This window comes from Marmota flaviventris, chromosome 8 (genome assembly GCF_047511675.1).
Source record: "Marmota flaviventris isolate mMarFla1 chromosome 8, mMarFla1.hap1, whole genome shotgun sequence".
NCBI lineage: Eukaryota > Metazoa > Chordata > Mammalia > Rodentia > Sciuridae > Marmota > Marmota flaviventris.
Genome location: NC_092505.1, coordinates 130861506 through 130886787, shown reverse-complemented (window position 1 = coordinate 130886787; position 25282 = coordinate 130861506). Strand labels below are relative to the sequence as shown.

General features: G+C 39.6%; 1 long non-coding RNA gene across 3 annotated transcripts in view; it reads right to left on the bottom strand.

The window, feature by feature from the left end:
* LOC114091509 (uncharacterized) overlaps nucleotides 1-25282 on the bottom strand; it is a 33407-nt gene that overhangs the window by 2232 nt on the left and 5893 nt on the right. The window contains exons 3-5 of one of the 3 annotated variants that reach the window (XR_003582507.2): nucleotides 21275-21431; nucleotides 18215-18344; nucleotides 16466-16576 (exon numbers count right to left, since the gene is read on the bottom strand). The exons of 1 other annotated variant lie outside the window; for it this stretch is intronic. This is a non-coding gene — a long non-coding RNA (uncharacterized lncRNA). Of the gene's footprint in view, nucleotides 1-16465; nucleotides 16577-18214; nucleotides 18345-21274; nucleotides 21432-25282 lie in introns of those variants that run through there. One more of the 3 variants, XR_003582505.2, reaches the window with a different exon arrangement.

The following is a 25282-nucleotide window of genomic DNA, read 5'->3' as shown; positions in this document are numbered from 1 at the left end:
AAGAGGTATCACAGGAGAAAAAAATGAGAGATGTCTCCAAAGAAGGGTCTGAGGAATTCCCGGGGAGAGGGAACCTGCCTCAGAACCAGCTGATTTCTAGGCACATGTGACGGAAATGTACCATCTATAGGCATAGATAGAGGAAAGTAGATACATATTTTATTTAGGAAAGTAGCTAGATATTTGTTGGGTTAAACACTAATCAGTGTCTAGGAAAGCTTGTGAGTAAACAATAAAATGTTTAAACCTCTTTCTTTTCTTTGAGATTGGTAAACTGTATGCTTGGGGCCCTCACAGCCTTGGGGATGAACAATATTCAAAAGAGAATGAGGGGAATCCAGAGAGAGAAAGAGAGAGAGAGAGACAGATAGACAGACAGACACACCCCTTTGGCATAGAGCAGGGAATATGTGTGGGGACAAGTGCAAGGAGTACTGCATACATGGCATACATTAAGGTTGTCTGAGTGGCAAACCACTCCCCTTATGCTAGGCTCATGAGCAGCAAACCACTAACCCTCACAGCCCTGGGCACAAGGCCATGTGTTGCAGTCCCTGCACTTGCTCCATGGCTAGCTCCTCGATTGGTCACTGCAAGGACAGTTGGCAAGAAATTGTATTGGGGCTGCCTATAATCTGCTTAGCTACTGCCTGAGTATCTATACATGGTAACTGTGCAATAAAATCAGACCTGCTTCCTGCTTGGTCTCCTCAGGTCTTAATTAGCGACTCTGTAGCCACACTCTCCTCTACCCTGTTCCAAGGACCTCCTCACTGGATGAGAGAAAGCCCACGCAAATATGCATTCAAGGGAGAATGCAGGCTACCTAAAAAAGGGAGAGATAGTAAAAAAAAAAAAAGTTTCTTAAATAAATGATGCTGTGGCTGCAGGATATTCTCATGCAGAAAGATAAAATCTGGACCTCAACCTCACATCATACAAAAAAAAAATTAACTCAAGATGAACCAGAGATCAAAATGTTAAGAACGAAAATAACATTTTTTAGAATAAAATTTAAGTGGAAATCTTCATCAGCTAGTATTGGGTAATGATTTCTTAGACACAACATCAAAAGCATTACTAATAAGATAAAACATTAATAAATTGAACTTCATCAAAATTTTAGAATTTTATGCTTTAAAGGATACCATCAAGTAAGTGAAATGTTAATGCATAGATGGAAGAAAATATATTTGCAAAGCATATATCTTATTATCATATGTCTGATAAGGGACTTGTTTCTAGAATACTTAAAGGATGCTTACAAATTAATAACAAAGAAGTACATGAATGATCAACTAGCACATGAAAAGATGCTCAACATGACTAGTCATTGGGGAAATGCAAATCAAAACCAGATGAAAGGACTAAGGTTATAACTCAAGATACAGCCCTTACCTACTATGTAAGTAAGTAGTAGGTTAAAAAAAAAAAGCCCTAGGTTTAATCTCCAGGACTGCAAAACAAACAAAAACACATTAGTTAGCACTTCACATTCACTAGGATGGCTAGAATTTGAAAGTAGATAGTTAAGAATTTCACAGGATATGAAGAAGTTGAACCCCTCATTTATTGCTAGTGGGAACAAAAAATGGGAGAGTCACTCTGGAAAACAATTTGACAAGTTCTGCAAAAGATTAAACAGAGTTCCATATCCCGCTCAGTTCCACACCTAGGTATATTCCCCAAACAACTGAAAACAGGCCCATACAAAAAACTATATGTGAATGTTTATACCAGCATTATTGATAATAACCTCAAACTGGAAACTCCAATGTCCATCAACTGATGAATGAATAAAGGATAATAGAGATCTATATGATGGACCACTATTCAAAAAGGAATAAAGTAGCCAGGTGCTACACCTGTAATTCTAGTAGCTCAGGAGGCTGAGGCAGGAGGATAGCAAGTTTAAGACCAGCTTCAGCAATTTAGTGAGGCCCTAAGCAATTTAGCAAGACCCAGTCTCAAAAAAAAAAAAAAAAAAAATTTTCAAAAATAGGCTGGAAGTGGAACTCAGCAGTAGAGTGCCCTATGGTTTCAATCCCCAGTATCAAAACAAAAAAGAGGAATGAAGTAGCACCAATACATGCCAATAGATCTTGCCTGTGTCTGTCACTTCTAACATGTGGACATGTGAGGACTTTCAAAAGTTCCCCACAGCTGCATGCTGAAATTTTCTTCCTGGTAACTAATAATATTCCTGGGGCTTGGTCTAACAACATCCTACTCATACTGAAACAATTTGTTTCCTTGAGAAGGGAGCCAACATCAATGCTGAGCTAGACAGAACAAAATCGAGACCTAAAGTGATAATGAAAATGTAGCACCAATATGTAGCACCAATACATGCAACAATGTGAATGACCCTTAAAACATACTGAGTACTTGGAATGGAACTACCATTTGACTCAGCTATCCCACGCCCCAGTCTATACCCAAAGGACTTAAAATCAGCATACCACAGAGACGAAGCTGTATCAGTTTTATAGCAACTCAATTCACAATAGCTAAATCAACGTAGGTGCCCTTCAACAGATGAATAAAGACAATGTATATATACACAATGGAATATTACTCAGCCATAAGGAAGAATAAAATTGTGGCATTTGCTGGTAAATGGATGGAACTAGAGAATATCACGCTAAGTAAAATAAGCCAATTCCAAAAAAAAAGTATGAATGTTTTCTCTGATATGCTAATGCCTCCGATACGCTAATGCTAACTTACAATAAGGGGGTGGTAGGGTAGGAAAGAATAGAAGTATTTTGAATTAGACAAAGGGCAATAAAGGAAAAGGAGGAGAAATGGGAATAGGAAAGATAGTAGAATCAGACATTACTAACCTGTGTGCATGTATGATTACATGTTTCAACATCATGTACAATCATAAAAATGAGAAGTTATACACTATATATGTATAATATGTCAAAATACATTCTATCGTCATATATAACTAATAAGAACAAACTTTTAAAATGTAAAAAAAAAAATGCTAAGTACGAGGAGGGATGAGAGATTAAAGAGCAATAGCCAAAAGTTATGCAGGATGATTTCTTTGGGAGGTGATGAAAATGTTATAAAATGGATTGTGTTAATAGTCACACAGCATAGTAAATACACTACAAACCACGAGCGTGTGCATTTAAAACAGGTGAATTTTGCCAGGCATGCTGGTACATGTGTCTCTAATCCCAGCAACTCAGGAGGCTGAGGCAGGAGGATTGCAAGTTCAAGGCCAGCCTGGATAACTTAGATCCTGTCTCAAATAAAAAATAAATAAATAAAAAATGATAGATTGTATGTAAATTCTATCTCAATACAGTTGCCCAGAAGGAAAGGGAGGGGTCGATGGAATGAATCATGCAGATACCTGAAGGGAGAACATTCTTGGTAGTAAAAATCGTCAGAGCAAAACCCCTAAGTCAGGAGAAGGGCTGTGTGTTAGGAACAGCAAGGAGACCAGTGTGACTGGAACAGAGAGGAAAGTGAAAGCTCATAAGGGAGGAGGGGGAGCAGGGAGAGGGTGCCAGGAGGATCAAGGGCCCTTGTGAAAATGGGTGTCTTTCCAGTTGGAGAGATGGGGAGCCGTTGCAGGTGGTGAGCGGAAGAGTGAAATTACATTTGATTTATGTTCAAAATGGATCAGTCTGGCTGTTGTGCAGTCGGGCAAAGAGAGACACAAAGAGACTAGTTATCAGGCTGTAATTCATAAAGAGATGATGGCAGCTCTGATATCGGTGATACGTAGTAATTGAGACAGTAAGTAGTTGTACTCCAGAGATACTAACTCATTTGACACAACAACCCTACGAAGTACCTAAGAATATCAGTCTACAACCACAAAACTGAAGCTCATGGAATTTTGTAGTTTCTAAAATCTCCCATGGAATAAGCGGTAAAGCTGGGACTTAAACCCAGGGAGTCTGGGTGCAGAGTCTGATCTTCTTTCCCATCACACTACACTGGCCCTCCGAAAGCTCATGTGTTGTTAGAAATCTTGTCTGCGCCTGTCACTTCTAACATGTGGGCTTTCAAAAGTTCCCCACAGCTGCATGCTGGAATAATATTCCTGGGGCTTGGTCTAACAACTTCCTACTCATATTGAAACAATTTGTTTCCCTGAGAAAGGAGCCAACATCAATGCTGAGCTAGACAGAACGAAGTTGAGACCTAAAATGAGAATGGAAAACACGAGGCAGGAAAGTATGGCATTGCTTTAACAGGGAAGACAAAAATAGATGTCATGAGGGGAGAGATTCTGACAAGCATCACAGAGGGGAATTAGCTGGTGAGCCTTGGTGAATTGAAATTTTGGGTTCTACTAAAAGCCCACATAATGAGAGTGGAATCCTTTTTACTTTTAAAGTGTTCGAATTGAGCCATTGTGTAGCTTTTACTCATCGCTCTGATGACAGCTTTAATGGAAATCCTGCCAGCTTATTCTGGCCCCAGGTTGGCCCATATCCAAGTTTTCTATACATCCAAATTTTTGAATTGGAAGGAAATTGCATGTGATTGGTTTTTCTTTTGCTTTCTCTAAATAACGGCTTCTATCGCAAGTACATCAGAGCTTTTTGCCAGAATTTATATGTGGTTTTCCCACTGCTCTTCTCCTTTCCCCTCATGCAATTTAAATCCCACCTGTACTCCTCCTATTAGTAAAAGGAAATTTCATTTCCAATTCCACTATGTTTTAGCTCCTCATGATTCTATGAGACTCACCCTTTTGTTGTCTCTGTGCATCCATTTCCCTCCCACCTCCATCCTAAACTGGGGAGGATATGGTGCTTGGAGCAGTTCCTCCCATCTTGCAGCTAAAGGGGAATGCCAAGAGAATTTCAGAGTGCCAGCTTATGTGGAGATGCTGAACAATGCCTGGAATCTCCTATCTCCAGACTTCTTATTACCTGAGATGTCTAAACTATGGTATTGCTTCAATTTCATTTTCTGTTGTATCAGAAGATGTCTTAAGGGATCAAATAATTACCAACCACACTTTTTTTTTTCATCTTTCCTCCACACCTCTTCCCCAGTACTGGGTGGGGTGGCAGGGAGATGGGAGAAGATGATATCATCTCCACCTGTTCCTCAGTGCCCACTCATATTGGATCTAAATTTCTTCACATCTGCATCTGACTTCCCTCCCTCCTCCTTCCCCTCTCCTCCAGTCCTCAATTCCCCCCAATCAATCCTTGTCCAGACTCCAGTGAGTTCAGTAAACAAAGGTCTTTGTAGGAATTAAGAACATCCTTCCAAAATGACAACTTCATCTTCCAACTGTGGGTCTGTGTCATAGATGGATGACAAAGGGTCACTGTGGCAGCAGCCTCCTACTAACTGGTCTCTAATCACCCTTCTTTTGTGGAACTTAATCAAATTTCCAGTTCTGAACACTATTTTGGCATTTCTTACCTTGGATTAACCTACTTAAACATTTTTTTTCCTAATGCAAAAGCAATTCAAAAAGGAAGATGCAATGGGTGTGGTAGTGCATACCTGTAATCCCAGCAACTTGGGAGGCTGAGTCAGGATGCAAGTTCAAAGCCGGCCTCAGCAAAAGTGAGGCACTAAGCAACTCAGTGAGACCCTGTCTCTAAATAAAGTACAAAATTGGGCTGGGGATGTGGCTCAGTGGCCGAGTGCTCCTGAGTTCAATCCTCCGTACCAAAAAAAGAAAAAAGAAAGAAAGAGAATGAAAGATGCTTTTGTAAATTGTATTATTTTAAGAGTTGGGTGGCAAAAAGTAAATACCATGTCTTCTCTTATATACATAATGGTGTTTTACAGACTTGAGCTTTGGGTGCACTACTGATATCTGCTTCAACAGAACTTTAATAAATTCAGTTCAGCTGAATTCCCTGCTTTCCCCCATGCCCTTTCTTTACTGTGACATTATCCTGCTATGATTGATGGCAGTACTGTACAGTGTGCTGGCATATTAAAAAATTGTATTTGGACTGCCTAGCTTGTGATAAAAACTTTGGGATAACTACTAAAGCAATCTCAATTTTCTATCAAGGCTGGCTTGAGTTGCTATTGCCTTTTTGAGCTTTTTTTTTAAAAAAATGTGTCTGAATGAACTTAGAATCCATCTCAGACTCAGGAGTAGAATATACTTTATGTTTCTGCAGAGTTGTTTTTCATCGCAAACTAATAAACAGTAAACAAAGCTCTCTGTGGTGTCTGTTCACCAAATCAGATCTCTGCTGTATCACTATTTGGAAAATTAAAATAAAAGACGGTCCAAGAAATCAGGCACATCCACAGACATATGGCAAACTCTATGATAAATTTATTGTGAGGGACTGGTACCAAGGTGTGTCTCCCCAGAAATGAAGAGATGATGTGTCACTGTAACAGAAAGTGTCTAATGAACTGGCAATTTTCTTCATGGAGGCTACAGCTCTGATCCATTTCTATTGCATTTTGCCGGGAAAAGAATTTAAATTCTATCCAGACATGAATATTTCTAACTGGATTTAAATTGGAAAATAGCATTAAGTCATCTTCTTCTTTGGATATTTGTTAAATCTTTGTTTACATGTCTATAGAAGCTGATCTCAGGAGAAATAGAATTCAGTCCCACGTAACATAGTATTGCATTTATACAGCATACCCACCCAAATTTGTGCCAAGGACTCTATTGGTTGTTTTAACACCAGAGACCACTTAGAATTGCCTAAGAGTGGGTTTGGTCTAAATTACATTCCAAGACAAGGAGGCCTATTTTAAAACTCTTCAATTTTTTTTTTGGGGGGGGGGGTGGGTATTAGGAATTGAGCCCAGTAGCACTTCACCACTGAGCTACATCTCCAGTTCTTTTAAATTTTTTTATTTTGAGCCAGTTGCCCAGATTGGCCTGCAACTTATGATACTCTTGCCTCAGCCTTCTGAGTTGCTGGGATTATAGGTGTGTGTCATAGTTCCCAGTCTCTTCAAGTGATGTTATATTGAAAAACTGAAAGGACTTGGTCATAAGGAACTGTGAGCATGACCTTGAGGGTAGAGTGACATCATCTCTTATCCTTATGACTTGAGACTCATGCGATGGGACAGTTCCATATGGCAACAGGGGAAGATGGGGAAAAGGAAGGAACCTGGAGCTGCAGAGAGCTAGCATAGTATGCCTCTGATCCCTGATCTGACACTTCACTCCTATGTGATTGTAGTAGCAACACCCTAAGGTGTCCTTCCGTGACTCTCACCTTCGTGTAGTCCTCTCCTTCTGGACGCATGTGGAACCTGTGACTTGCATATAACCAATACAACATGGCAAATGCGATGTGATATTACTCCAATGATAATGTTACTGTGCTTAATAGACTAGAGTGAAAGATTCTTCTAGCCTTGGAAAAACAGCCATATGAACTGGCTATTAAGAGGACCATGTGGCAGGGAACATGGGGCTGTCTCAGGGACCCAAGGGCTGCCTCCTGCTGGCAGCTCATAAGAAGCTGGGGCTCTCAGTCACATGGCTGAAAGGAAATGAATTTTTTTCAACAACTGAATGATCTGGAAACTGTATTCTTCCCCCACTCAATTGTCCAGGTAAGGATACCACCTATGTAACACCTCCATTACAGTCTCCTGAGATCCTAAACAGAAGAACTAGACCAGCTGTGCCCAGATTTCTCCCATGGGAACTCTAAGGTATCAAGCAGTTGTTGTTTGTTAAGCTACTAAGGTTGTGGTATTGTTTTATGTAGCAATAGAAAGGCAATAGAGTGATTGAGAACAAATTCTTTCTTTTTTTCTCTGAGTCTCATTTTCATCATCTTCAAGATGGGGATAATAATACCTCCTGCCATAGTTTGGATCAGGTATGTCCCCAAAGGCCAGTGTGTTAGGGCTTTGGTCCTAAGCTTGGCACTATTGGAAGGTGGTGGAAACCTTTAAGAGGTGGGGCCTAGTGAAAGGTCTGAGGTCACTGAAGGCTTGCCCTCAAAGGGCAGGTGAGATGCCAGTCTCTTCCTCTCTGTCTTTCCTTCCAGACATGAGGTGAATGGACTTCTAGCAAATACTACTGCCATGATGTTCTGCCTTTCAACAGGCCCAAAAGCAACAGGTCCAACCAACCATGAATGGAAACCTCCAAAACTGTAAGCCAAAATAAACCTTTCTTCTTTTTAAGTTGATTATCTCAGGTTCTTATTACAGTAATGGAAAGCTAAAAATGTACCTACTTATAGAAGGTTAATCATCAAATAAAATAATGGCTCTTACTAAAAAGGCAGCAATTTTGTTGTATTATTAATATTACAATTGTATATTGAAGTATAAGATACCCAGAGCACCAGGCTGGGTTTCAAGAGTTAAAGTCCAGTTCTGGACCCTATCCCACAGGAGTCTAGGGAACACTATGCATGAGTAAAGGGGAAAGACAGACTATTGCTTTCTGATTCAGCTTCCTCTGAGGCCAACACAGTAGTCTACTAAATCTTTTTCCAATCACTCACTTTGTACACAGCAGTTTATACTAAGCACAGACAATAACAAGAAGAAAAGGAAGTTCTCCTTGACCTTGAGAGTACCCAAGACGGTACCCACCATCAGACTCTAAAATCATCTTTTGAGTTCTGTGCTCAGAACTGGGATTCTTACATCTGAAATAACCCATACCAACCCCACATTTAGGCTGCAGTGAGAGACTCTGGGGCTGCTTACATTCTTGGCTGCCTAACACCTATATGGAGCAAGGTTGAGCTTTTTGGGGAGGCATGAGTAATCTACTTATGGGGAATAGGTGAGAACCAAGGACAAGGACAAGGTAGTATGCCGCAGTCCGGCTGGGCCAAATAACCGGGAGGTGACAAGCAACTTGAAGGTTGAAGCAGGAACTGCTTTATTATGGAACAACAGCAGTATATATACCTAACTGATTACACACAGCTTGACTCAATTAGCATCATCTAGATACAGCAATAAGCCAATAAGGAATCCCCATCATCTTAATGACTCCGTAGCGTTGCCTCACAAACCACTCCTCCTGGCAAACTGCCAGGCGCCATCTTGACTTGATTTGCGGTCCCCAATAGTAGTACCTTAGTGCCAATGTCATAAACCACATTGGAATCTCCTCACAAGGCAGGGCACTGTGTTAATGACATTCTAAGACAAGGCAATCCTATTTTAAGCCCTCTGGATGAGGACTCACCATGCACCCTTTTGTTGTGCTAAAGCAGAAAAGGCATGAATACTCTCCATCTTATCCTTGAAGTTATAAAGGTTTGGGAACTCGGCTCTTCAAAATATCCAGAAGCAGGGCTGGGGATGTGGCTCAAGCGGTAGCGCGCTCGCCTGGCATGCGTGGGGCACTGGGCTCGATCCTCAGCACCATATAAAAATAAAACAAGGATATTGTGTCCACCGAAAACTAAAAAATAAATATTGAAAAATTCTCTCTCTCTCTCTCTCTCTCTCTCTCTCTCTCTCTCCTTAAAAAACAAAAAATATTCAGAAGCTCTTGAAAATCAAATGCTAGTGAGCATGGGATTAGAAGTTTAGCTTTCCACTTCTTCTTTGTTAGGTATCTATAGCAATGAATGGTTTATAAACCCCAGCTGAGTAACCTGACGTCCACTGTCTCCTTAGCACCAATTTCTTCCCTGATTATCTGCCTGCCTCCATAGAGCCTTAGAAAACTAGTCTTTTTCCTCTTCACAATAGAAGTGAAGAACAAGTAAAGCATGGTGCTTAAGAGCCCAGCCTCTGGAGATAGACTGATGCAGGATAAATCCAGCTCTGCCACTTACCAGCTCTTTATTCCTGTACAATTTTACTTAACCTTTCTGAATTTGAATTATGCTAGTAAAAGTATGTTAGTAAAGCATTCGTCACGGGACCTGAATCTAGGGAGTCCTCATTAATGATAGTGTTATTATTATTAATAATAATATATTATTAATTGCTATTGTGGCCTCTGCCTTGTAGTAGATTTGGGTTTGTCATGTATCACTAATGTCTCTAGGAAGAGTACAGGTCAAATGACATCAGGTAGAAGATTATCAAGAGCTTAATTCAGTTTAAAATGATGCTCTATTCCAATGGTTAGAAAATTCTCTCCGAAAAGGGTCAGCTAGCATATATTTTAGATTTGCAGGCCATACAGTCTGTTTTGCAACAACATAACTCTACTGTGGTAGAAAGCAGCCATAGACAATCCATAAGTAAATGGATGTAACTGAGTTCAATTAATTTGTTATCTACAAAAAAAAAAAAATTGGTGCTGAGCTTCCACCTGTAATTGGTCCATGGCTCACCCCTGTAATCCCAGCTACTTGGGAGGTGAGGCAAGAGGATAGCAAGTTTAAGGTCAATTTGGACAACTCAGCAAGACACTGTCTCAAAAAAAATTTTTTTTAAACAGAGAGAGAAAGGAGAGAGAGAGAGAGAGAGAATTTTTTAATATTTATTTTTCAGTTTTTGGTGGACACAACATCTTTATTTTATTTTTATGTAGTAGTGAGGATCGAACCCAGCGCCCCGTGCATGCCAGGCGAGCACGTTACCGCTTGAACCACGTCCCTAGCCCCCAAATTTTTTTGAATAATAAAAAGAGCTGGGCATGTAGCTAGGTGGCAGAACATTCCTAGGTTTAATTCCTAGTATCATTCCCCCTGAAAAAAAGGCTGGATTTGGTCCATGAGGTTTGCCAACCCCTGCTCTATCCCTGTTCCCACATCCAGCAAGGTTCTCCTAAATAGAACTCTAATGGGAAGAGCACATGGCATAGTGGAAACAATGGCATATGAGTCTCAACTTTGTCATGTCCCAACTCTAGCATTCTGGGAACATTACTTTGTAGCATTCTGAGAATATTACTTCATTCTTCCATGTCACAGTTCTTCCTTTACAAAACTTGGGCAATAGTACTTCCTGTACAGGGTTATTGAGGATAAATGATCCCAAATGATAAAGGATGAATAAAAGAAGGATTATGCAAACAGGATTATGTGTGTACATTTCAGATGTTTTTGTCTGAATGCACTTCTTATTTGTCCCACTAGATTATGAATTTGTTGGAACACTACATTCCTGTTATCTGTTGCTTTTTTCACTCTCTCAACCTCCTGTCTAGATCCTAGAAAATTCATCTACACAGAACAGGGTGTTATCAGCATCCTAAATTTTGATTTTTGCAAAGGACTAATGGTGCTTACATGAGAATTAATTGAACCAACACTTGCTAAATTAAACAGAAGATGGATTTGTTGGAAGACCATGTAAAACTAGGTCTAAACTAGGGAGCCAGGGCACACTTGCACCACTGACTCTCCTGCTCTTGGACTTCCAACAGCACTTTCAGGAACAAACCCCTTCAATTCCTGAGCTATGTCTTACTCCCTGAAGATCAGAAGTCTCAGGCAGGAGTCACTGAACGGCTAAGGCCAGCTCCTTTGCCCTGACTACGAAGAGGCAAAGAAAGAAATGTTTATCCTAACCTTTTGGCCTCTGGAATGAGAGCATTTTACCAAGCCACTTAATGATGTAAGCCTCTCTCCCTCCCCAATAGAAAAGGTTTGGGGGGTTGTGTAACTAGGAAAATGGCATATGTCTACCAAACTGATTGTCAGGCTGAGGCTCAGATCCTTGGAAACAGAATTGGGATCCTGGCAGGAGAAAGAAGTTGGATGCAGTTGGTGGTGGCAGCCCCCAACCTCACCAGCTTTTAGCCCCCTGAGTCCTTCCATAGGCCTTTTTTAGATGCAGGCCAGACAAAGGAGGCACAAGGACAACAGGTCACATAAGTGAGCACATGCTCACAAATGCCTATGACCTTGAGCACACACACTGAACCTGGGTGTTCATGACCTTGTCTACATACTAAAAACATAGGTTGCCAGAAGCCTTGATGAGGGAGCCTAACTATAGCCATCTTGGGCCTGCCCAACACTGATCATCTACTCACCTGGGCCTCTTGTTTATAAAGAACACTTGGATTACAACATAGTGTACCACCACTATGACTTTCATATTGATTGCTTGTCAACCAATTATCAATCAGCTTTCTTCATTGATCCCCTATAATAGATACACCAGTGTTTTCGCCATATATCTTCACTCTGCATATATGCCAGCCTGCCTTCAAACAGCCAGCATACATAACTTTATAGGGTTGCTGTCACTTACTCTGCCTCCATGCAAGGCAACCACAGAGAGCCTGCATAATTTATAATCCATCAGGGGCATCCCTTAACCAGAATTTATAAACTCCAGCTCCCTTGAACCTCAACTGGGATCATAATGAAGTATGTGATTTACACTGTTCTTAAAAAACTTCTCCACAGGATTAAACTTCAGTTTAACACCATGGCATCTGCCTTAATAGTGTTCCTTTTATATAGGCTCTTCTTTCTTGTATTACACACACACACACACACACACACACACACTCTCACTCATGCACATTCTCTTTTCCCCACCATCTTCTGCCTATATCTCTCGACATCCCAAATAAATTATGTGCACTAAATTTTTGTCTCAGGTTTGCTTCTTGAAAGAGCCTTATTAACAAATCTCTCTATATCTGAATGCTGGCATACTGTTTTTCAGAGTTATCAGGAATATTGATACAACTGTCACCGCGAAGCTCTGCAGTTCACAAGAACAATTGCAGGTGCTTAAGCAGGCAAGCAGGAGACAAGACTATATTTTCTTTCTCTATTAAAGAACCATTTTTAAGATTAGCGCACTCCATGTTTATTTGAAATCTGCCCCTATAATGAAAACACTTGTGCTAGAGAGAAAGGGAGGTGGGGAGAGGAAGCTAGAGAAAAGAGGGAGGGAGGCAGGGGAAAGAAGAAGAAGGGAAAAGAAAACAGACAATCATTATTTAGGAGAATCAGAAGTACATAAAAGAGATGGGCCTTGAACTTTGGGGAGATAAGCAAAATTGCTTTGAGGCAACAGGGTAAGAGGAGAGCTCCCTACATTCTGGAAAAAGGAGATACCAGAAGCAAATGAGAAGGGCTGTAAATCACTGGGTAATCAAAGCAAGAGTTATTCTGCAGGGCTCTGCAGAAAGCTATCAGAAGAAGAAAAGTCAGGTCAACCCTCCGTGACTGAAAAAGCTCAAAGCTGTTTCCTCTTGAAACTGAAGGGCCTCATCTTGATATTTCCAAGGGCATTCAGTAACTGGAGTGGCTGCTGTCCCCGGAGTTGGAAGGAGGGGGCTTTTGTTGGATGTTCTTGTACAAAGAGAGAGATAACTTGAACATATTTTTTTTTCTTTTCACTGCAACCTGAAAAATTGAATTGTGATGATATAGATCAGGCAATTGTGCTGAACTCTTCATGAAATAAGAACCCAAGTGCTAAACTCTAATCTTGTTTCTCTTTGTTAGAAAAGGAAAAGAACCACTACTTATGCTATCACCTCATTATGCAGAGGCAAGAAGACGGATTATTAGTCACTATATGCCCTGTGACCAAAATTCTGTCTGATGAAAGCAACCATTCTAAAATGAAGGAGGAAAGGCATCCATTTGTAGCCAGAGGATAGGAAATCCTAGCTGGGTATGATGGTGCATGTCTGTAATCCCAGCTACTCAGAAGGTTGAAGTAGGAGAATCATAAGTTTGAGGTCATTCCCAGCAATTTAGCAAGAACCTGTCTCAGAATAAAAAAGGATGGGGATATAACTCAGTGGTAGAGTGTTTGCCCAGCATGCACAAGGCCCTGGGTTCAAAGAAAATCCCTAGTGCTGAAGAAGGGTAGAGTAGAAGTTGTGAAAGGGTAAGACACTGGCTGGTTGTAGAAATAATATATAACAAAATAATAGATGGACTTTAGCCCTCAACCAAAAAAAGATTTAGGAAAAAATACCTGGAATCAAGTACAGGTGGATAACTTAAAAGCTATTGATATCTCATTATCCTGCAGAAAGTCAAGCATTTGAATCTGAGCAATAGTGATAATTTGATTAATATAGGAAATTTAAGCTAAAACATTTATTTGTGGACTTAAAGCCCAATACTACCATTGTCACCAACTGCAAAAGTTCTGAACTAGATGCAAGGGCTATAGGAAGTTCCCGCAGTGGTTCCAAAACCTAATGCATTCTGGGCTGATTACGAGTGAGCTCCTTTTGATAATACCACAATTTCCTTTCCTAAATATCATAGCTGAGGTTTTACTAGCCTCTACTTATTATGAGGCAGAGAGCTGATAGCCTACCATGAGTCTTGGAAATACCAAGAGGTTTTCTGTGATTAGGAATGTGGGCCAGTCAGCCCAAATCATTCAGCTCATCTATGGTGGCAGGCAGTGAATATTTTCTTAACAGCAATATTGCAAGCACAGTTGATTCCTTCCATAGACTGTCACTTCTCTATCTGAGATACTAAAAGATATCTGTCTTTTTCCCAAGAGTTAGCTGGAAGTGGTTTCACATAATGGTTGTGAACAATATATGCACAGGCATGCAAATGCAATGAAAACCATGCTATGTCATTAATAACTGTAGACACTGCCTGGTGACAGATGTGAAATGAATGAGTTCTGCACATTTCTTTGCTTAATCTTTGAAAACTGAATTTTCAACTTTTTATGAATAATATTAAAGTAAAATGTGTCTTCCATTTTAAACAATGTGGCATTTTACATAATGTTATACAAATTTGAATGTGCAAAGAATTGTATCTGTTTGTATAATTTTGAAGAATTTTTTACTTAATCAAATATTTTAAAATTCAAAGAGAAGTCCAAATGTCAAATTTCAATGTCAAAACTCTAATGATACTTTAGAGATCGAGTAGAGCACAAACCAAAAAGGACCAGTGACAAGGAGGATAGACAACCCTGAAGAGAAAGATGATTGCAAAAGAGATGAAGAGTGAACATAAATTCTTCTGAGAATTTCTAGGTTAATCAGATTGTCTCTGCTGTCCAAATTCATGTACTTTTTGCAGGATGATGGGACATTAACAACTTACAGTGTTGCTTATTTGATCCTTGTTGCTAAACTTGATTCTAGGTCTATTTTCCTTTCTTACTCCCTTTTGGATGAGAGCTGGAGCTCATCCATAGACAAATGAATAGAGATAGTGAATTTGGATAATCAGTAAGCAAAGATATGGTTGCGCCATTAGGAAATGGCCCAAACTAGGAAGATGCCAACATTCTCCTTTAATTCATGGTTACTGGATTACTGAGAATAGAACCCAGGGCCTCACACAAGCTAGGCAAGCACTATACCACTGAGCTATACCTCCCAGCCCTTCTTTAATTCAATTTGATATAAATACCTATTTCATAATCAGAATAGGACAATATTCCACTACTTTTCATGATCATTAATAAAATACTTTTTAATAGTATGTTTTGAAATTTTTTTTTCTGTATATTATGACGTTGTGATAGATTAAAAACCTTTTCTAGCTGGGAAGAGACTGCCCCTCCCAGAGTTTGCCAGTTCTTAGAGATAGCAAAGAACTCAGCCAGAAGCATGCCTCTGATATGCCAACTAAACCAATCCAGAGCTATACCTCCTCTATCTGACTCCTACACAACAGGAGACACTATTCTTCAACTATAAACATCCCAGGGCCAGGAACCACGCAATTAAGGACTACCCCTTTAGTTTAGAGCCTGCCCAAATTATTCAACCCTAAACTGTTGGCCCAGCTCTGCCTTTGCCTTTCCTGAGAAACCCTTTCTAAAATTTATGGGCTAGTGCTTTCCCCTGGTCCTGTATTCTGCCTCCTGACCTCCTTACCATCCTATGTGTTTCCCATGTGGCCCTACGTGGGGTTCCATGCCTCCTTTACTTAAGACCTGTGGGAATGATAAAATTTGTTTTCCTAAGCCTGTACTATGTCCCCTCTTATGGGTACACATGCATGACCATCTAAAAAATGGCCTAGAACTTGCAATCCTCCTGCCTCAGCCTCCTGAAACCCTGGAATTACAGGCATGTACCACTCTACAAACCACTTTTCATAGGATCTGCTAATACATTCTGAGAATCTATGGTATTCAACCAAAGGAGTCAACCATTAATCGAAGTGTTTTCAAAGGAGAGGGTCATTTATTAACTTTATAACTATACTTATGGATCAATAGATAAAATATGTGAACGTGCTATTTTTCTGTTACTAACAAACTACCACAAATTTAGTAGCCTAAAATAAGATATATTTGTTATCTCAGTTTCTATTGTTCAAGAGTCCAGGCACAGCTTGCATCTGTTCAGGACCAAACAAGGCTGCAATCGAGGTATCACCCGAGCATGTTCCGATCTGGCATCTCAATTAAGGCAGAATTCATTTGAATCAGATAGTGGCAGAATTCCTTTACCTACCGTTGTAGAACTGAGGGCATTGGCTTCTTGGTGGCAGTTAACTGGGGAACACCCTCAACTCCTGGACATGGCCTGCAGTTTCCTTGCCTATTTTATTCAGTTTTCTGTTGCTGTGACAAAATAACTGAGAAATCAGAGGAGAAAAGATTTGTGGTTCACTGTTTCAAAGATTTTATTCCATGGTCACTGGGCTCCACAGTTTCTGGGCCTGTGGTGTATAGAACATCATGGCTAGGAGGTTGTGCTGGAGCAAAGCTGCTCAACTCATGGCAGCTAGGAGGGAGGGAGGGAGGGAGGGAGGGAGAGAGAGAGAGAGAGAGAGAGAGAGAGAGAGAGAAAGTCAGTCCAGGGACACAATAAGCTCTTTGAAGGCATGTTACCAGTGACCTTCTCCTAAAATTTTCACCACTCCCCATAGTGCCACTAGCTGGGACCAAGTCGTCAGCACATGAACCTTTGGGGAACACTCTACATCCTTTCCCATAGGGCCATTTACTTCGTCATACTGGTAGGGAGAGTCTCCAGAGCAACTCTAGCATGACGGAGTCTCTCTTATGGAATATAATATAATCATGAGATTGATATCCCATTCTGTAGCATATTCTACAGTTCTATAGTTTGTCAGAAGCAAACCATAAGTCTCCTTGTCACTCAAAGAAGGAGGTTTACATAAAGGTGTGAACACCAGGAGCAGAAATCATGGAGGATTACCACAGAATTCGTTCTCCACAGTTAGTATTCAATTATTAAGTGAAGATCTGATGAGAAAATGCATATTCCTCTCAGGTGTCTCCTCTCATGGAGACACCAAGCACCTGATTTATGGCCAGGGCCCCCAAACAGCAATGTCTGTTCTCTCATCTCCCTTAGGTCTTTGTGGTCTATATCTTCACAGTTTTACTTAGAAAGATAGCCCACTTCTCAGGCATCAGTATCTGCAAATGCAGTAGCAACAGCAACCAAATCATTCTCTGGAGGGGATCTCAGCAGACACCAGGTCACCTCAGAGAAGGACCAAAGAAGCCTCCTTCTCTCTGCCTTTGAAGAGTGCATATGTAGGACAGTCCTTTCCATTAAACCTAAACTTTGTCTTTTTGGTGTATTTTTAGAGATGAGGTCTCTTTGTTGCCCAGGCTGGCCTCAAACTCCTGAGTCAAAGCAATCCTCCTGCCTCAACCCTCAGAGAGTAGCTGGGACTCCATGCATGTGCCCATCAATGCAATCGGGCAACCAGCTTAAACTCTTTTGTTTTGGTCTGAGCAGGAAGCAAAACAATCAAACAGCTAACTGGGATTAAGTCATCCATTGGCTTGTGATTCAGAGACACCTGACATCAGTTTCACTTTATTTTTACCTTGTTTTTCTCCCAAATTTGTTTCTGATCTTCTTCTGCAATTTTCCATATAGCCTCATGACTAGCTTTGCATGGATCAGGTTCCAGCCTTGATTTACACTTGAAAACATCCTCAAGTGCTACTTAAACCAACAGTTAGATTGGGTGGGAGAAGACTGTGGCCCTAGCGATATTGAGCTGCTGATGAAATAGACCTGGCTGGCTGAAAAGGCCTGAGATTTCTCATATAATGTCTTCATTAGGTGGGTTGTGCTTCAGTGCTCTGAAATAATGGCACTTTAATCTGAGGTCCACCCATCACCATCTGAAGAGAGGGAAAAAAAACTCCAAGGATATAAAATGCTGAGGAAAGGTGAGAGTACCGCCTCATTATCCATAAAATAAGTTTCATTTCAACACTAAAATAGAATTCTTTCTCCTTATGGTCCTAAGAGTTATTCAGTCTTATGCATTCAAACTTTAACTTCATGGCTTACCATGAGAAAAAAAATCTCATTTTTGCTTTAACATTTGGTTTTTGTGAAGCTGTTTTCTCTGTAAATAATGAATTTTCTTACTCCTTCTGAAATGTACTTCTCATCTGTCATGGAGATCCAGTGATGTCCTGGTGTTTGGCAAAGGGAGAAGCATGGACAGCAGCAGAATTTAGCCCAGGATATATTAGTTAAATTATGAACAGGAAACATCCTGGACAATGTAATGGATCAGAAATGGGATAATTAGAAATTATTACAAACAAACTTCCCCCTTTTATTCTGGAGCACAATAAGTCCTTACCCTTTCCATTTAATGGGTCTCCTCATCAGGGTTTAAAGCTCTGTCTATACAAACTATGCAAACAAGTCCATATGCTTAACCTCAATGAGTCTCAATTACCCCATCTATCAAATGGGGCTATAATAGCATCCACTGGATTGTGTTGTCATGATTAAATTGACACTACAGCCAAGTACAGTCCTACACTGTGCTAAGCCTATGATAGGCCTCTTGTCTTTCCTTAATTCCACCTTTATTACCTTTAGATACCTCATCTCCCCCCACAGCTTTAGCAATCATTGCACCTTGATAATACCCATGTTAAAATATGCAAACTTGGCATCTCACCTGGTCTCCACTCTAGCATCTTTAACTCCATGGTGAGCATTCTCTTTGGCCATTCAACTTCCCCCTATCATCAGTGTATCTGAAATCAATCTTATTCCTCTTGGGAAAAAAAAATCTCCAAAAGCAGTTCATAGTTCTTCAAAAAAGTTAATTCTGGAGTTGCCATATGACCCAGCAATTCCAGCTGCAGGTATATACCCAAGAGTAATAAAACTATGTCTACACAAAAGCTTGTACATTAATATTTATTATTTTAATATTTATTATTTTAGCATTAGTCATAATAGACAAAAACAGAAACAACAGCAGGGTCCATCAACTGATGAATAGATAAATAAAATGTGGTGTGTCCATATAATAGAATGATATGCAGTCACATAAAGGAATATAATTCTGATACAGGCTACCACATGGATACCTCATCTCCATCTTGGAAACATGCTAAATGAAAGAAACCAGAGACAAAGTCCAGGTATTGTAGGATGCAATTTACATGAAATATCCAGAATAAGCAGATCCACAGAGACAGAGGTAGATTAGTATTTGCCAGGAGAAGGAGAATGGAGGAATCAGAATGTGACAGCTAATGAGCAGAGGGTTCTTTTTGAATAATGGAAATGTTCTGGAATTAGATAATGCTGATAGTTGTACAATACTATGAATACACTATAAGTCACTGAAATATATACTTACAAAGGCCAAAATGAAGAATCTTATGTCATGTGGATTTATCTTAATTAAAAAAAAAGAAAAGGCAACCTCATAAATGGGAGTGCTACTATCCAGTGGAAGTAAGGGGAAATGACTCAGAGATGCAGAAGGGGATTATTGATCTCCAGCAAACCAAGACTTTCATTAATACTACTAGAGGAAGTTCCTGAGAAGGTATCACTAAATCCACTTCCAAAAAGTATTCAAAATGTTTCTTCATTTTTCATTTTCTTTTTTTCTTTTGGTACCAGGGATTGAAGCTGGGGATATTAACCACTGAGCCACATCCCTAGACATTTTTTATATTTTATTTAGAGATAGGGTCTTGCTAAGTTGCTGGACTTTGCTAAGTTGCTGAGGCTTCCTTTGAATTTATAATCCTTCTGTCTAAGCCACTGGGATTACAGGCATGCACCACCATGCCTGGCAAATATTTAAAATCTGATTCCTAAGGCTCAACCAAATGGATCATTATGCAGCTTTGCTAGAATATATTCAAATGCAGACCAAAGACCAAAAAAGGAGGTGGAGATTGGAGGGTAGAAACAGTTAAAGAGAGAACTTGAAGCAGAAAAGAAATTTCTGAGGGGATACATTTATTATATTCTTGATTGCCAGGTAAAACTGAAAGGGTAATAAATCATCTACTCCAACTACATTTAATATTTCCAATTTATTTTCTGTTTATGTCGTTCTCTTCCTTCCTCTTTAATCAAAAGTTTGATGTCAAGGTAAATAGGAATTCTGGACTTTACAACATCCGAAAAATAAAGCATCATCTAGTTCTAAGAGGACTTGGCCTGAAGTCAGTTTCTTTGAAGAGGCCTGTCAAATGACCTGATTAAAGGTGATGAGACTCTTTCAGGGAGTTTTCAAGACATGCTATACTTCATCAAAATTTTATTAATCTTCTGGTTTTGGAAAAGTTCCCATAGAAAAGACCTGGGAGGAAAACATTCCCAAATCACTCCCTCAGACTGTGAAATAGAGCTTAATAGCTACTAACTGAAGGAGTCCATGTGTTCCCACAGATGGCTGTTCAAAAATGAATCATGCTTATCAATTTGAGAAAACAGAAAGAAAAGAACAAGGAGTATAGAACTTTATGATTTAGCCAGGCCTTATTCAGGTTCTCATAAATGACCAAAGTCAAATAATCTGAAGTTAGTCAGTCCTTCCCAAGTCGTTTTCTTCCCAACCTCATTTTGTATATCAAAATGTTTCCAAAAGGACAGACACTGTCTTCTGATCCTCTGTGGTACATTATATCATCTGAAAATGATTGAGGAAATAATATGTGCTCTACCTGGTATCTTAATTTTCTAAGGCTGCTATAAACAACAGAAATTTACCATCTCTGAAAAAAGGAAGAGATGAGTTGAGGAAGGAAGAGGAGATCTGAGGGAAGGAAGAAGAAATAAAGGTAGAGAGAGGAGGAGGCAGGGAGGGAGAGAGGAAGGAAGGAAGGAAGAAAATTAAAATCATTATCTCACCATTTTGGAGGATGGAAGTCTGACATCAAGGTGTCAGTGGGATTGGTTCCCTCTGAGGGACTCTATCCTTGGCTTTAAAGATGGCCATCTTGTCCACAGGTCTCATCACATTATTTCCCCTTTATTTGTTTTGGTGTACCAATCCCCCTCCATCTTATTTTAACATGATTACCTCTGTAAAGACCCATCCACATATGAGGTCAATTTCTGAGGTATGGAATGTCAGGGCTCCAACATACATTTTTGGAGGAGACAAAATTCAACCTATAACACTGTTCTGTGCAACTTACTGAAGGCTGAGGGAGTTACCTTTTAACATCAAGGAGACTCTGGACTTAGAGGGATTTTGACCAGGAAGGACTGGGACCAGGGGTCATAGAATGGTTCAGGAAGAAGTATGTGCTCAGAAGTAAAAGCATGTGTGGAATCACCAGGAGTCCTGAGGACAAAGCAGCAATCGGATGACCTAGAATCGGGACCAATAAAACCATGTATAGCCATTATCATAGCAATATTCATCATATTCATCAAAACTAAAACTTCCTAAATACCATCCACAGTCTAATGCTATACAAAAAGGGTTAACTCTACAGGCCTGGATTACTCAAAGCCTGCCCGTTCCCAAGGTCTTCAGCAATGGCCCTCGGCCTGGTTCATGGGGCGAGACTTCTGATTTTTTAATTATCCTACCTAAAACGAGTGTCTTTGTGTCCCTAAAGCCTGGAGCTATGCCAGCTAGTTTACACTAGAAATACAATTTATGGCAAATGCATTTTTGTATGCCTGAGACTTTGGGACACACTGTATTGTTTTGACCTATGAGGGGACTAAGGATTGAATGGTAAAGGTCAATCATATGGACACTGTATGCCTGTGTGGCTGGCCTGCAATAAATATCCTGGGCACCAGAGCTCAGATGGTCTTCCGTGGTGGGCAACACATTGCATGTGTTGTCACATATCAATGCTGTGAATTAAGTACTGTCTGTGTGACTCTACCGGGAGAAGACAACTAGAAGTTTAGGCCTCATTTCCCTTATTCACCTCAGCCCTATTCATCTTTTCCTGCTGACTTTAATCTGCATCCTTTTACAGAACTAAACTATAACCATGAGTAGTTTTTCTGAGTTCTCTGAGAATTTACAACCTGAGAGTGATCTTGAAGACTCCTAACAAAAATGATAAACAGACTATGTTTTATTATAATAGTAGAAATGGATAAGCTACAACTACAGAAAACAGCATGGATAAATCTCACATAGTGTTGGACGTAACATCAAAAATGAGTGGTATGGTCTGGGGTGGTAGCTCAGTGGTGGAGTGCTTGCCTTGTATGTGATCCTCATCACCACATAAAAATGAATAAATAAAATAAGGGTATTATGTCCATCTACAACCACAAATATTTTTTTAAAAAATGAGTGGTGTGCTGGGCACCATGGTGCATGCCTGTAATCCCAGGGGCTTGGGAGGCTGAGGCAGGAAGATTGAGAGTTCAAAGCCAGCATCAGCAAAAGTGAGGTGCCAAGCAATTCAGTGAGTTGTCTGAATAAAATACAAAATAGGAATGTGTCTCAGTGGTCGAGTGCCCCTTAGTTCAATCCCTGGTACCAAAAAAAAAGTAGTATGATTCAATTTTTATAAAGTTAAAAAAATAGGCATAACTAGTCTTTTGTTTGTTTTTTGTTTTGTTTTTGGTAGAGAGTACTAGAAATTGAACCTAGGGGTGCTTTACCACTGAGTTACATCCCCAGCATTTTTATTTTGAGACAGGGCCTTGATAAGGTTCTGAAGCTAGCCTTAAACTTGTGATCCTCCTACCTCAGCCTCCTGAGTTGCCTGGATTATAGGCATGTGCCACCACACCTGGCTGACATAACTAATCTATGGTGTTAGGAGTCAGGATTATAACTACTCTGGAATGGTAGATGGTAGTGACTGGAAGGAAATAAGGAAATTTCTAGGACATTGGCAATATTCTTTTTCTCAATTTGAGCACTGGTTATAAATGTGTTGTTGGTGAAAATATCTTTAATAAAAACTCATCATTATATATATGCTTTCTGTATATATATTTCATACTTCAATAATACAAAATCCAAAGGCCATCGATAAAATAGAGTATTTCTAGAAAAACTGGGCAAACAGGTTGGTATACTACACAGCCAGTAAGGAGTCCAAATCTCACTAAGTGAAAGATCTGATAAAGACTCCATTGCTGCTCTACTGACTACCAGATGGCCATCTGACTGGCCATCATTGCTATGGCCACTAGGAATGCTGCCTCTAAAGAATGGATGTAGATGTTCTCACTGCTGCTGCTGTATCCTGTCCCTACAGTGAACTCAGCATAGTCTCTGCCTCTTTCCTCATTTGTTTCCTCTTTAAAGTCTAGAACAAGTATGGGTATTAATAATGGTCATGGGCTAGAGGTAGGTCATGAGCTTTCATTATGATAGTAAGGATGAGAGAAAAAATAAGAGTCTGACATTTTGGGCTTCTATGATGAGAGACAGGCTCCACCTCATTGGGAGAAATTACAGATACTAGGTGATCAAAAATGAGAATTGGGGTTGGGGTTGTGGCTCAGTGGTAGAGCACTTGCCTGACATATGTAAACTCAATCCTCAGCATCACATAAAAATAAATAAATACAATAAAGATATTTTTTAAAATGAGAATTATCCACTAAAAACATTCTGTATCTAAAAATCTAAGCCAGATTCACAAAATGTTTACTGAGACCCAAGTATACATCAAGCACTAAATCAGAGGCATTTACCGTATATAAAAATACCTGATTCTCACAACTGCTTTGTAAAAATGAAAAATGGATAGACCCCAGGTAGACCCTAGAAATCTCCTCAAGTTCTCCCTTCATTCATTCAGCTGAGTATTGATCTATGTGTACATGACCAACCAACAAAAACAGCCCAAGGATTAGAGAAAAATAGTTGAGGCTCACACAGATCTGTAATAACTAGGTGGGAAAAACTCATAATGCATAGGTGTTGGGTAGAAAACTCTTGGAGGTCTTCTCATAGTAGCAGGGAATAATTGGCTGTAGTTGAACACAGCTATGTGCCGCCCTAATAAAGCATAAGAGCAAGACCCCCAAAGATCAAACTATATCTAGATATAGAAATATCAAGCTATATTTAAGAATAAAACTTAAAGAGTATTTATAGGAAGAACTAGGAATATAACTCAGTGGTAGACAGCCTAGGTTCCATACCTTATGTGGGTATGTGTGTGTGTGTGTGTGTGTACATATGTTAAATATATATATTTTCATTGAAATACAAAAATATCAAGGTAAAATAAGCAAGAAAACATGACCCATAATGAGAATATTCGTTCTATTGAAACTAACCCAGAATTAACATGGATGTTATAATTAGAAAATAACATTAAAACATCTATTGTACTATACCCCATAAGTTCAAAATATTAAGTAGAGACATGAGAAGTTGAATAAAATAAATACAAGTAGAACTTCTAGAGGTAAAAACAAAATGACTGAGATGAAAGGGACACAGGATGGGATTAATGGTAAGTTAGACAAGGCTGATGATTAGTGAATTGAAAATGTTACAACAGACAGCATACAAAATGAAACACAGAGAGAAAAAAATACAAAGATCGGTGAGCTGTGGGAAAACTTCAAGTGGCATGATACACATTTACCAGGAACTCCAAAAGAGGAAGACAAAAGAGATGGTTGAATAAATAATGGCCCTCAATTTTCCATACCCAATGAAAACTAAAGCCCACAGATCCAAGCTTGATGAATAACAATCATGAGAAGCATGAAATAAAAGATGCCAAGATGAATTAATCAAAATGTTCAAAAGCAGTGACGAAGAGAAAAATCTTAGATGATTTAAGGTGGTGGGATAGTTTTTCAGAGTGACTGGACCAATCTGGGACAGTGTCCAGGAAATACATTTTTATGGTATTATCTTTTTTAGATATTTTTTAGAGCCATATGCAATCTAGAAAGATTAGATTAGAAGAGAAATAATTGGGAAGAAAGGAACAAGTTAGGAGGGTTTTACAGTAACGCAGTGAATCTGGTGGACCAAAACTAAGGTTGTAAAGTAGCAACGGAAAATAGTAGAAATCTAAGAACTGAAATTGACAGCACTTAAAGGAGACTGTCCATAAAGGTAAAAAATAGAACTTACTGGGTACTGGTAGATAGTTTCAAAATTGGGAGAAGATAATGATTTAATTTGTGCCTGCTAAGTCTGGGGAACATATAGTTTCTCCATTTAAACTTGGGAAGGATGATTGACATACAGATATAGGTTTGGCA